Here is a 12,414-nt window from a genome sequence, read left to right on the forward strand (position 1 = left end):
GAGGTACCTCCGAGGGATATGCACCAGGCATCGCGCTATCCTCGATAGGCATGTATTTGTGTGGAGTGAAGAAGAGGCGACGGGCCGATAGGTGAAGGAGCTAGTCAGGCCGTAGAGAAATATGGGTTTGGCATCGGGTTCCACAGACGACGCGCCAAATCGTTGATGCTCCTGGAGGGCCAACTTAGAGAGGGGGTTGTCTTTAGTGAGAAGGGCCTGGGCTTCGGTGTAGGGGGCTAGCCCAAAAAAGACAAAGATAGGAGAAGCAATCGTAGCTTCGACACCGTGGTGCCGCCAAGGCTCTCCGGCGCCCGAGTCGGGCCTAGGTGAGTGACTATTGCAAAGTAGTGCAGGCAGAGAGAGAAGTTACCATTTTCTTGCTATCGTTCTATTTATAGGAAGTAAAGGAGGTTTGCACAAAGTTCATGTGGGACTTTGTGCAAGTTGTCGTGATGATGACACGTGTCTCCGTGTTTTAGGTTTGGCGCTCGAGCTTCGCAGTGGTTGTCCTTCTAAGAGCATCTCCTTGGCAGGAGGAAGACATGTCTACCTTGGTGTTCAATCACGCTTGGTTAAATATGTAAACATGCGTTCGCGCCTTCGCGCCATATTCGTTTAAAAAGAGGCTAATGCCGTGTTTGACATTCTCACATGAGCTTATTTCAGAGACTCCACCGTGATTTTGCTTTGTTCTCTCGTATTGTAATTCATGTTTTTTTAATAGGAATTTGTTGCCGAATCCATGATCTAGTACTTTTAGTCCCCGCAGAATCAGGGAATTCAAGAAATTTGATAGAATAATTTCAATAACCAAATGACAGATACTTCTTTTGTTGCTATTGACTATAGTTTGTTGCGGAAGCAATTGCCTTGGCAAAAAGTTCATGGCATTGTACATGTAGCTGTCGAGATTGAGACCGAGTTTGTTTGTGAGGCCCGCCCATGTGCATTGATTGGCATGAACTCAGATCTCATGAGCCAATACAAAAAATTTGTTGTTGATCGACTCTTGGTATATCTATGATGATTTGTTCCCCTTTTTTTTCCCTTTTTTTTCTTTCTTTCTTTAATTCCTAGAGAAATAGGGGACTTGTGCTTAATAATATGAATGTAATAGAATATACTTTACCTTCCAGGTTGCTTTAGGGTAGAGGAAGTACAAAATAACCCTATTTATATGATAATGAATAATGATCCAGCATTTTCCTTTATAAAATAACCTTATACAATCAAGCGTTTTATTTTACAAAATGTCTTTATAAGTTCGTTCACACATGTACTTGAAAACAGATGATAAGAAACAAATATAAGTGCAATAATCAGGCAATACCACAGCACTACAAGGGCAATACAAATGCAATAGGGGAGCAATACAATGGCAATACAAAAACTCCACATTCCCACTATAATTTCATTACACATTCCCACTATATATTCATAATCTACAACATATTACAAAAAGGACGTGACGTCCTTAATGGAATCACATTTTATGCTCCTATATCATCAAAATAACCTTGAGCAAGGAACAACAGAGAGACTTCTGCAAAAGTTGAGGATGTAAAGATGTTCTTGACTTGAAGGTGGATTAGTTATTGGCCAAAGGCTTCTTAGGAAATTATTTTCCTTTTGCCTCTTTTGGTTAATATTATCATGATATTTTGACAGAAAAGATGAAGTGAGCCACGTTTTGTAAATAATGCATGTTTTAGTTTAAGGGTTGAAACAAAAAACAGCTTAATTTGGTCCGTGCTTAGTGATTCCATTAAGGACATCACATCCTTTTTATAGATCAAACTCATAGTTGTCTCCCTTGCAACAAATTATATTAATTAAGAAAACCAACCCAAAATCCAAGCCCTACTCCATTGTAATGTCGCTTAGATTATTAATAGGTAACATACATGCAATACAAAAGCAATAAAGTAGCAATAGACAAGCAATACGAAAGCAATAAAAATGCACTAAACAAGTACCTTATGAATGTCTTTGTACTCAATTTTCTAGATTAAACAATGTTCTAATTGTTGAACTATTACAATATTTAGTTGCTACATAAAATAAATAGTACATAAAAAATCAATATCCATTTTTGTGGGTAAACAGTGACAGTACAATATTTTTGTGGTTTGGAAGCCTCTCTCAAGATTCCATCAACCAATGTGCTGCACTTTGCTATCAAAATTTTCAACGACAACGAATGACCACAAAAAATGCTCTTCATTTCTTTTCTTTTTTAATTCTTCTCATCTTTTCGCCGGGCATTAATGGAAGGAACTTTGGTCCTTCTTCTTTTGGATGCGGGACGTGCCACCACCAAGCCCCGAAATTGGGCTTGAATGGAATGAGAATAGATGGATGTGTTGCGCTTCTAACTTCTGAGCAAACGATTGATCGACCAAGCAAGGAACCTCTTCTTGGCCTAGATTCTTTCACTTTCGGCTCGAGAATGGTTAGGTTTCGACGGATGTTTTTGTGATTTTTATGGTTTATGTAAAATAATGCAATTAAACTAAATATGTATAAACGTAAAGACGAGAATTGAAATGCAATAAAATAAATCAAAGCGATAAATAAAGCGAGAACGAAATAAAAGCAATAAGAACAATAAGAACGAAAAGGAAATAAACTTGAAATTAAATTTAATCGAAGTGCGATAACAATTAAACGTAAAGGAATTGAAATAAACTTGAATTGAAACGACAAGAAATATAAACTGAAACAAGAATTTAAAAGACAAGGAAAATATAAACTTACACTAGCAAAATGAAGAACTCACTACACTAGGTGCTTGAAAAAATAAAATCCTAAGTCTAGGAAAAGAAAAGTGCGAGACGAAAGATAGGTTTGTTTGTCTGATGTTGTGTGTCTGATGTCTTCATGGAGCAAGGTTTATATAGGGCACTCGTCAGCCCATGGGCTAGCCATTGAATGGCCAAATGTCAACTCTTCTTTAAAATCTTTCCTTTCAAGCCCTCCTAAACTGTGAGATTGCGCTGATATTCGACATGTGCTTGATTCTTCCTTGTTTTGGAACACTTGAGTTACTATAAAACTCCCTTGATTTCTTTCCTGTGAGGCCCTCCGCCACGCACATTATCCTCCAAAATCAATATATGCATATATGGGAGAATGAATCAAGACAGCTTGGTTGAAATGCCTGGCCCATGCGGATGGGCTCATAAAGTGAAGCCATCCATTGTGATATACAATATTAATATATATATTAGGTCAATAAGTTGGCACGCCGATTCATCCCCTTTATTCCCAGCCGCATATTCATCCGCCGCACTAAATTGTGTCCAGCTGCCTATTCATCACACTCCGGCCGCATATTCATCACACTCCGCCGCGTAGCCTTCCAATTCCTCGCCCGCCATAGCTTTTCCTTTTCCTGCATTTTCACCGCCGCAGCCTTCCACCTCGCTACCGGGCCGCAGCCTTCCAATTCTTGCCCGGCCGCAGCCTTTCCAATATGCCCTGGCCCGGCCATAGCCTTTCCACCTGCTTTCCACTCCGCAGCCTTTCCACCGCTTTACCAGCCTTTCCACCGCCGGCCGCAGCCTTCCACTCCGCCCGGCCAGTCTTTCCACCTCCGTCTTCCACTGCCGGCGCGGCTATGAACTTCCAATGCCGCTCGCGGTTACGAATCTTCCAATTCTCGCCTGCTTACACGAACTTCCACCGCCGCTACGAACTTCCATTCGCCTGGCCACGAACTTCAATTCGCTCCTTGGCCACGAACTTCCAGTCGCTCGCTACGAACTTCCACTCGCCTGCCACGAACTTCCACCGCCTGGCCACGAACTTCCAATTCTGCCCGGCTACGAACTTCCACTGCCGGGCTACGAACTTCCACCCTGCCGGCTACGAACTTCCAACGCCTGGCCACGAACTTCCACCCCGCTCTCATTTAACTTCCACCTGCCCGCCACGAACTTCCACGCCCTCCACGAACCTCCAATCCTCGCCAGGCCCAACAGAACAATCCATATGCACTAGCCTGTACAGCCGCAATTTTCTCGTGCCCATCCAATATCCCGTGCCCGGATTAGGTGGGTTTCCACCACCTCAAACATTGCCCCGATTTGTTTAGCTTCGGAATTGGTGTAGAGGTAAGCAAATTGAAACCCAAAACTTTTCAATTTCAAATTTGAGATTTTTATTTCTTGAACCTTTGGTGGATATCTAGGCTATTACTTGGCCCCATTTTGTTGTAGACTTTTGCTCACCTATATATATATGTAATATCTTTTGGAAGAAATTCTTTTATGATGCCCATTCTTCCAATAAAGATTATTATTTTATTATGATATATTTCTTCGTGGCAAGGTTATCTCTCCGCCATTTCCCAAACCGTTGGGTAATATTTTTCAAAAATCACCATTGATGGGCTGATCATGGACTTTACTATTTTGGTCACTTAACTTGTACGCCCCCATTTCCTAACACTTGGTGGACGAGAAATGGGCCTTCCCAAGTTGGAGACCACTTGCCAAATTTTGGATCCTTGATCCCACCGAAGAATGGTCTTCCACACTAAATCTCCGACCCCAAAACTCTTGGCCTTGGTCTTCTTATCGTATGCCTCGAGCCACGGCCTCTTTTTGGGCCTTCAATCTATCTAAAGCGCCCAATCTGACCTCGTCAAGGTCATCTAACTCTTGTGCCATGGCTTGCCCGTATTCGTCCTCACTCCATTCGGCATGGCGAACCACTCTTAAGGACTTAACCGAAATCTCAAGTGGCAAGACGGCATCATGGCCATAGGTGAGGGCGAATGGCGTTGTTTGCGTGGCGGACCTTTTCGAGGTTCTATACGCCCATAGAGAGTTGGAAAGGAGAGAGTGCCATTCCTTGGGATTTTTATCAATCATTTTTTCCAAAATCCCTTTTATCACCTTATTACTAGCCTCCGCTTGGCCATTTGATTGGGGATTGTATGGGGTGGATTGAACCATCCTAATTCCCCAATTTCTCGCGGCGGCTTGAACAGCCTCGCCATGAACGCCGCTCTCGATATTAGTCATGATGGACTCGGGCAAGCTAAATCGATGGATGATATTCTTCTCAATGAATTCTATCACCTCAACTTGAGTAACTTGCTTGAGTGGGACAGCCTCCACCCACTTTGTGAAAAAATCGGTGGCCACTAATATATACTTATGGCCCTTAGATGACTTTGGGTATATTTGGCCAATCACATCCATTGCCCAACCTTTGAAAGGCCAAGCCTTGACAATGGGATTCATTGGTCCGGCCGGGACATGTTGGATCGGCCCATGCCTTTGACAGTCTTTGCAACCCTTGGCATATTCAATGCAATCTTTGAGGATAGTCGGCCAATAATAACCGTGCCTTTTAAAAGCCACCTCATCTTGATGCCACTTGATGAGCACGCGTGATATCCCCTCGTGACCTCGGTCATTGCTACGAGTTGTTCCTTTTGCCCAAACATTTCATGAGCAAGTCATCGGAACCTATGCGGAACAATACTTCATCCCTTCGATCACATAATATTGGGCCCTCCGCCGAATTTGTTGGCTATATGACCCATTTGGATTTTTCAAATACTGCACGATGTCGCTCCAATCCTCCTGCTATGGTTAACACCATAACTTCTACCTGGAACCCTCTTTCAAAGACGGAGGGGAGAGACCTCTTCAACTTTAAAAGCTCCTCGTAGAGCCCTTCGAGATCTCCACCCGATGCTAATTGGGCCATGGCGTTGGCCTGAGTGTTATATTCTCTCGGTAAGTGGGCGAGTCTCACATCATCGAAATCTTCCATCAATTGGCTGGCCAACGCATGATATCCAAGCAAAGCTTGGCTAGTCACCTTGTAGTCGCCAGACAATTGTTTTAAGACCAACATTGAGTCTCCCATGACCGCCACACTTTTTACCCCAAGCTCTTTCAAAATTTCCAACCCTATGATCAGGGCCTCGTATTCGGCCTGATTGTTGGTACAATCAAAGTCCAACTGAAAAGAATAACGAGTTCGGAATCCATTGGGGGTTTCAATGATGACACCTGCCCCGCCCATGTTAAATGTTCGAGACCCGTCAAAATAAAGGCGCCATGGAAATAAACTCAATGTGCCCACCTCGAGGAAATCCATCTCCTCCATTTCAACACAAGGGTGGGCCGCCAAGAAATCGGCCAAAGCTTGCCCCTTAACGGCCTGCTGGGGCACATATCGGAAAGTGAATTCCGCCAATGCCATTGTCCATTTTCCTATTCGCCCTCTAATGATTGGGCGAGTGAGCATATATTTGATCAAATCAGTCTTGGCGATTATATGCACCACGGAGGGCAACATGTAATGCCTTAACTTGGTCGCAGTAAAATACAGGGCCAAGCAAAGTTTCTCCACCGGAGAATATTTCCTGTGGCCGTAGAATTCTACGAGGTAGTATACCGCTTGCTCTTTCTTCTCATCATTGTCTTGGGCTAGTAAACTTCGATGGAGTTTTCCCGGCCGAAATATATAGTTTCAAGGGTCGGCCACGCTTTGGTGGAATGAGCACCGGAGGGTTGGCCAAATATTCTTTAATGGCGTCAAATGCTCTTTGGTGAATCTCTTCCCACCGAAATTTCTCTTCATCTTTGAGCTTTAGCAAAGATGAGAAAGGCTCAACTTTCTCGCGGAGTTGGCTATAAACCTTCGAAGGAAGTTAATTTGGCCCAATAAACTTTGCACTCCTTTCTTGTTTTTTGGAGGGGGCGCATCAATGATAGCCTTCGCCTTATTTTTATCAATCTCAATCCCCCTTTGGTGCACCAAGAATCCTAAGAAATTTCCGGCATGGATACCCCAAAAGCACACTTTTTTGGGTTCATTTTCAATTGATGCCGCCGCATTCTTTCAAAGGCCGACCGGAGGTCATCCAAGTGGCCTAGTCTAGACTCCGATTTTATAACAACATCGTCGATGTAAACTTCTAAATTTCGACCGATCATGTCATGGAAAATAGCGTTCATTGCCCGCTGATATGTGGCCCCGGCATTTTTCAGGCCGAAGGGCATCACTACATACTCAAAAGTTCCAATGGATCCGGGGCACCTGAAGGCTGTCGCCTTGTGGACATCCTCCTCGGCTATAAAAATTTGGTTATAGCCGGAGTGCCCATCCATGAATGATAAAATTTCATGCTTGGCCGCCCCATCGACTAAGAGGTCGGCCATGGGCATGGGATATTCATCTTTGGGAGTTGCAAGATTAAGATTGTGAAAATCAACACATATTCTTATTGCTCCCGTGCTTTTTCTTTACAGGTACAATATTTGAAAGCCATTCTACGATCTAGCTGGCCTAATAAATTTGGCTTTACAAGCCTTACAATTTCTTCCTTAACCTGTAATTCTACTTCTCCGACATCCGACGGGGCGGCTGCTTGAAGGGCTTGAAATCTTCCACCATTGGTAAGCGATGCTCGACTAAGTCACGACTCAATCCGCATCTCTGTAATCCTGCCGGCAATCCTTGAATTCTCTCAAAAGCTCTTCCATCTTGGCCCGAAGTTCTGGCTCCATTAGACCACTGATGTAGATTGGTCGATGGTTGTCTTCCGTCCCCAAGTTGATTTCTAACAAAGGGTCTTGACTTCCGCCTTCAATCATCCATCTCGCTTGGTGCCAACTCTACCTCTTCGAGCTCAAGTGCATCATCCTCCGGGCCTTCATGAAGAAATTCCACCAAGTTGGCGGTGGACCCATGCTTGGCCGCTCTTTCGCCCAAAAACCACATAGCCGCCTCAAAGTGTCCTCCACCGCGCCCTCTTCTCTTCCTTGATGTTTGTATCACCTATTGAGGGAGAAAAATCAGCTATAGTGGGACGCCCCATCCGCTTGGGCATCATGTGCCCCCAAGTCTATCAACTTTGGGCCGAGACTCCCGTAGGTCGGCCGTTCTTATCTGACCCCGTAAAATAAAGGGGCCCAATGTCATCTTCATAAAACTTTGCCTCTACCGCATTGGCGGAGGCCATGAAGGGCCGTACATCGGCCTGAACAATCTCTACACTTCCATCCTCGTGCCAAAATTGTAAAAATTGATGAAGTGAAGAGGGCACGCACATGCTTCCATGGATCCAATCTCGGCCCAACAAAGCATTGAAATGGGCCGTTGTCTCCACCACAAAGAAAGCAGTCATTCTAACTTTTTGCCCCACTCTAACTTGGAGTGGGAGAATTTTTGAAGTCGTGGTGTTCCCACGACCCCGCTGACCGCTGTCTCGGCCGATTAACTCATCCGAGCCTTTCTTCAATTCCTCATGATTGAGGCTGGTAGGATGTTGACCGTAGCCCCCATATCCACAAGGACTTTACTCACCGGAACTCCATCGAAATGAGCTCCCACATACAAGGGCTTAAGGTGGGAGGACATTTTCTTGGTGGGCATGTCATAGCACACCTTCTCGGGCACTTTTTCCTCCTTTTCGCACCATGATGCAAGGTTGGGCACTCCTTCCTTTGGAGTTTCTCGCCATCTCAATTTCTTTGGCCCTTCCATTTGGACCATGGACTCAACCTCATCGAACACATCCCCGTCCATAAAATTAGGTTGATCCGGCCGAGCTTCGAAAAATAGTGGAAGTGTAACAACCATGGCATTTACCTCGTCAAAGTCTCCAAACTTTACTTTGGCCTTGCCCACTTTTAGCTCATTCTCAAACTTGGCCATCTCTTCCTCCTCTTTTCTCTAAGTGTTCTATAGCTTCCTCCGACAGATCTCTAAGTATTCGTCGTCCGCATACTCCTCATCTTCCCCATATATCTCTTCGCCTTCGCCACAACCTTGAGATTTTCCAATGGCTCCTTAGCTTTCCTCGCCGTGTGCTCGGCCTCTTCTTCTACCATATTAATTTCAGGACCATAACTTGGTCTTCTTCCGCCCTAGGCTCACTTACTATTTTATGGGGCACATCCCCAACTTCTTGGACCATGTTTTGGTCATTTTCTTCCTTACTCTCAACCTTGGTGGGTTGAGCCACTTTGGTCATGGTCGGGGCCTTGGCGACCGGAGGCTTGGCTTTTGGTGGAGCCGCCCTTGCCTTTTGAACCTTGAGAGGTTTATCTCCTCTCCTCTTAGTCGGTTCACTAGCTTCCACTTTAGAGTTATTTGCCTCGAAAGCCCCAGTCAAATGGGCCTCCAATTCCGAGATTGGCTCTTCTGGGGCCGCTACCACAACTCGGCCATTCACCCATTCTCGACGTATTTTCATCTCCTCGGCCGCGGCTGCCTCCAAAGAAGCGACGGCATCGGCCTTGGCCAACTCCAACTCCTCCAATCGAAGTTTTTCGCGAAGCTGACCAATCGGTCAAGTTGAGCTTGCCTTTTATCCGCCCAATCTAACTCCGCCTTGCAAGTAGTGGCATATTGTCTTTGAGCCCTTCTAGTTTGAGTTTTGCTCAGAGGTACCGGTGGAAGTTTTGGGCCTCTACTTCTATACCATTGGCCCGCCTTTGTGTTTGGCACCTTGAAAGTTGGGACACCATTACCGTCCGCGGGGCGGGGTCTTGATACATATGCCACATCTCGGCTTTTGCCTTCTCCCACCGAAATCCACATGCTTCGATTTTGGCTTGAATCGGGCGAATCAATGTCTTCATATCTTAGAGGAGCATGTTGATTTCTCCTCTTTGGCTGATATCTCGGCCTTTCATACCTATCTTGGTACTCATGCAATAGCCGTTTGTTCGACCTTACTTCCATTTTGCCCCTTGGGCTATGTGGGCCGTAATTCTCGGCCGGACTTGTTATCATCTTCTTTTCAACACTCCTAGATCTGCCCACTTGGACTTGATCCTTGGTTTGCTCCTTAATCAGCCCCTTGATGGGTTCCTTGGTTGGCCCCTTGGGCTTTGGCGAAACCATTTCGAGAGTCACCTCACATTGGCATCGACTACATAGCACAATGGCCTTTGGAGGTTCTTCCCTGGTCAAAACTTTTGTCTCGGGAACCTTGGCCACCTCAGGGTACATTTTAGCCTTGCCTTCAACTTAGGATCCGCCAGAATTTCCCTTGCCCTTCTTTCTGCCGCAGCCCTTGCTGAGCCACCCAAGTCCAACCTAGGCCTAGGTTGGTCTGGCCTTGGGAAGTTAGCATTCACCATGTTGACTTGAGCATTTGGGAAAGGATTCTGGTCGACGCCCATTGTAGCTTTCTCCGGAAACTTCAAGATCTTCCGATCGATGAGATCCTGCACGGCATTCCGAAAAACCAAACAATTGTTAGTCGTATGAGACCACACATTGTGAAACTTGCAATAAGTTTTATTTCTAAGTTCGTTAGCCGACGGAATATCATGATCATTAGATAATTTTATGATCTTTTCTTTCAAAAGTTGGTCGAAAATTTGTTCGGCTTTAGAAATATCAAATGTGTAGGACTTAGTCACGACCACCTTTTGGGAGGTTCCACTAAACTTGGACATTTGGGCCGTGGTCGGCCTTTGATCCTTAGAGGCTTTAGACAAAGCCTTGCACACATATGGCCCTTTGGCCACAATCTCGGCCAAGTTTACCTCGGCCGACTGTTCTTCCTCCTCTAAGTAAATTTCATCACCTCTTTCTTCCGAGTCTATATCTCCAATGTCTACAGCGTGGACCGCCGTGGTCCTAGACCCGAAGGTTTGGTTGAATCCCTATAAAATGTCAGCCGGGGTGCCGCCGCTCTTTTGTTGCTCCTCTTTAGAAGGGCTTCAGATCGATCCACCCAAGTAAGAGATCATAAATGTCGCGGAACTCAATTCCTTCGAATTTCTTTCTGAGGTCAAGCAACAATCCTCCTTGGGCCAATTTTGCAAACTCGTGCTCGGCATATTGACCGTGACACCTAGCCCTTGCTTCTCTAAACCGCCCCAAATATTCTTGGACCGACTCACTTGGCTTCTGACTTATCTTTGCCAAGTCGGCCATTGAGACTTCCGGCTCCGGTCGATAAAATTGCTCGTGGAAGACTTGCTCCATAACTTGCCAATTCGGGACGGAATTTTGTGGAAGCTTAACATACCATGAAAAAGCTGCCCCCGTAAGGGTACTCGGAAATAGCCTTAGTTTCAAGGCCTCGCGATGCCCAATCTCCGCAAGCATTGTGAATCGCCAATGTGCTCAACGGTCGACGAGCCCATCTCCCAAAAATAGTGCAACCGAACCTTGAAGCCCTCGAAACTCTCTGATCAAAATGCTCCGATATGGCCTTCGGTAGATGGCCTACCAATCCTCCTAGCATGGGGCACCATATCTTGAATCATTTGTTCGACCGCACCTCGGTCGATTGCTTGATTCCCTAGCAATGGGTTGTTAGCATTCCCGCCGGGGTTATTCCAACCACCAACTCCGAATTGGTTGATATGAGGCCCAGCGAAATTGGCCCCAGCCGCTTGGTGAGCTTGTGGGCGGAATTGATTATATGGCGGGAACACTTGAAATTGGTTGACCGCCGCATATGGGTTGTTGCCCATCGGCGGAATATTAACCATCGGGCTTGGCTGCCCTAAGCCGGTAGATTGCTAGCAGATTTACTCCAAAACCATTTGGTTGGGCCTCCACTTGTGGCCCAACCGCTGGTGCTCCAATAGGCGCCCCTTGGTTTCCATTTTGGCCATTTTGCTGGCCTAACCATCGATCAAATCTCTCGTTGATCTGAGCACTTTGAGTGGCCATCGTTTGGGCCATTGTCTCCATGACACGCATGAGTTGTTGGAGTTCCAATGAAGTGGCCGGATTCGGCCTCAATACTGGTCCCCTGCGACTTCCGTAATATCCTCAACCACCACGTGATCGTGGCCAACGGCCGTGTTTCGGCCGGGGCCATTTTGCTCTTGAGTGGCCGGAACATTTTGTGGCTAAGTATTCAAAGGGAGTGAACCAGCCATGCTTGTCTCTGATTCCGACCGAAGTCTAGACTCTTCAAATTCTTGATCTCTTCTAGGATTCCTCCTAGTGTTTACGACCATACAAAACCTACGATCCCATCGGGCGTGCCAAATTATGTTATTCTTCTTTCGTCAAGGGCCACGGAAGGAACTTTTGGTCCTTCTTCTTTTGGATGTGAGGCGTTAGCCACCACCAAGCCCCGAAATTGGGCTTGAATGGAATGAGAATAGATGGATGTGTTGCGCTTCTAACTTCTGAGCAAACGATTGATCGACCAAGCAAGGAACCTCTTCTTGGCCTAGATTCTTTCACTTTCTCGGGCTCGAGAATGGTTAGGTTTCGTACGGATGTTTTTGTGATTTTTATGGTTTATGTAAAAATAATGCAATTAAACTAAATATGCGTATAAACGTAAAGACGAGAATTGAAATGCAATAAAATAAATCAAAGCGATAAATAAAGCGAGAACGAAATAAAAGCAATAAGAACAATAAGAACGAAAAGGAAATAAACTTGAAATTAAATTTAATC

The sequence above is a fragment of the Prunus mume genome, linkage group LG3, assembly GCF_029339155.1.
Source record: "Prunus mume cultivar Tortuosa linkage group LG3, ASM2933915v1, whole genome shotgun sequence".
Classification (NCBI taxonomy): Eukaryota; Viridiplantae; Streptophyta; class Magnoliopsida; order Rosales; family Rosaceae; genus Prunus; species Prunus mume.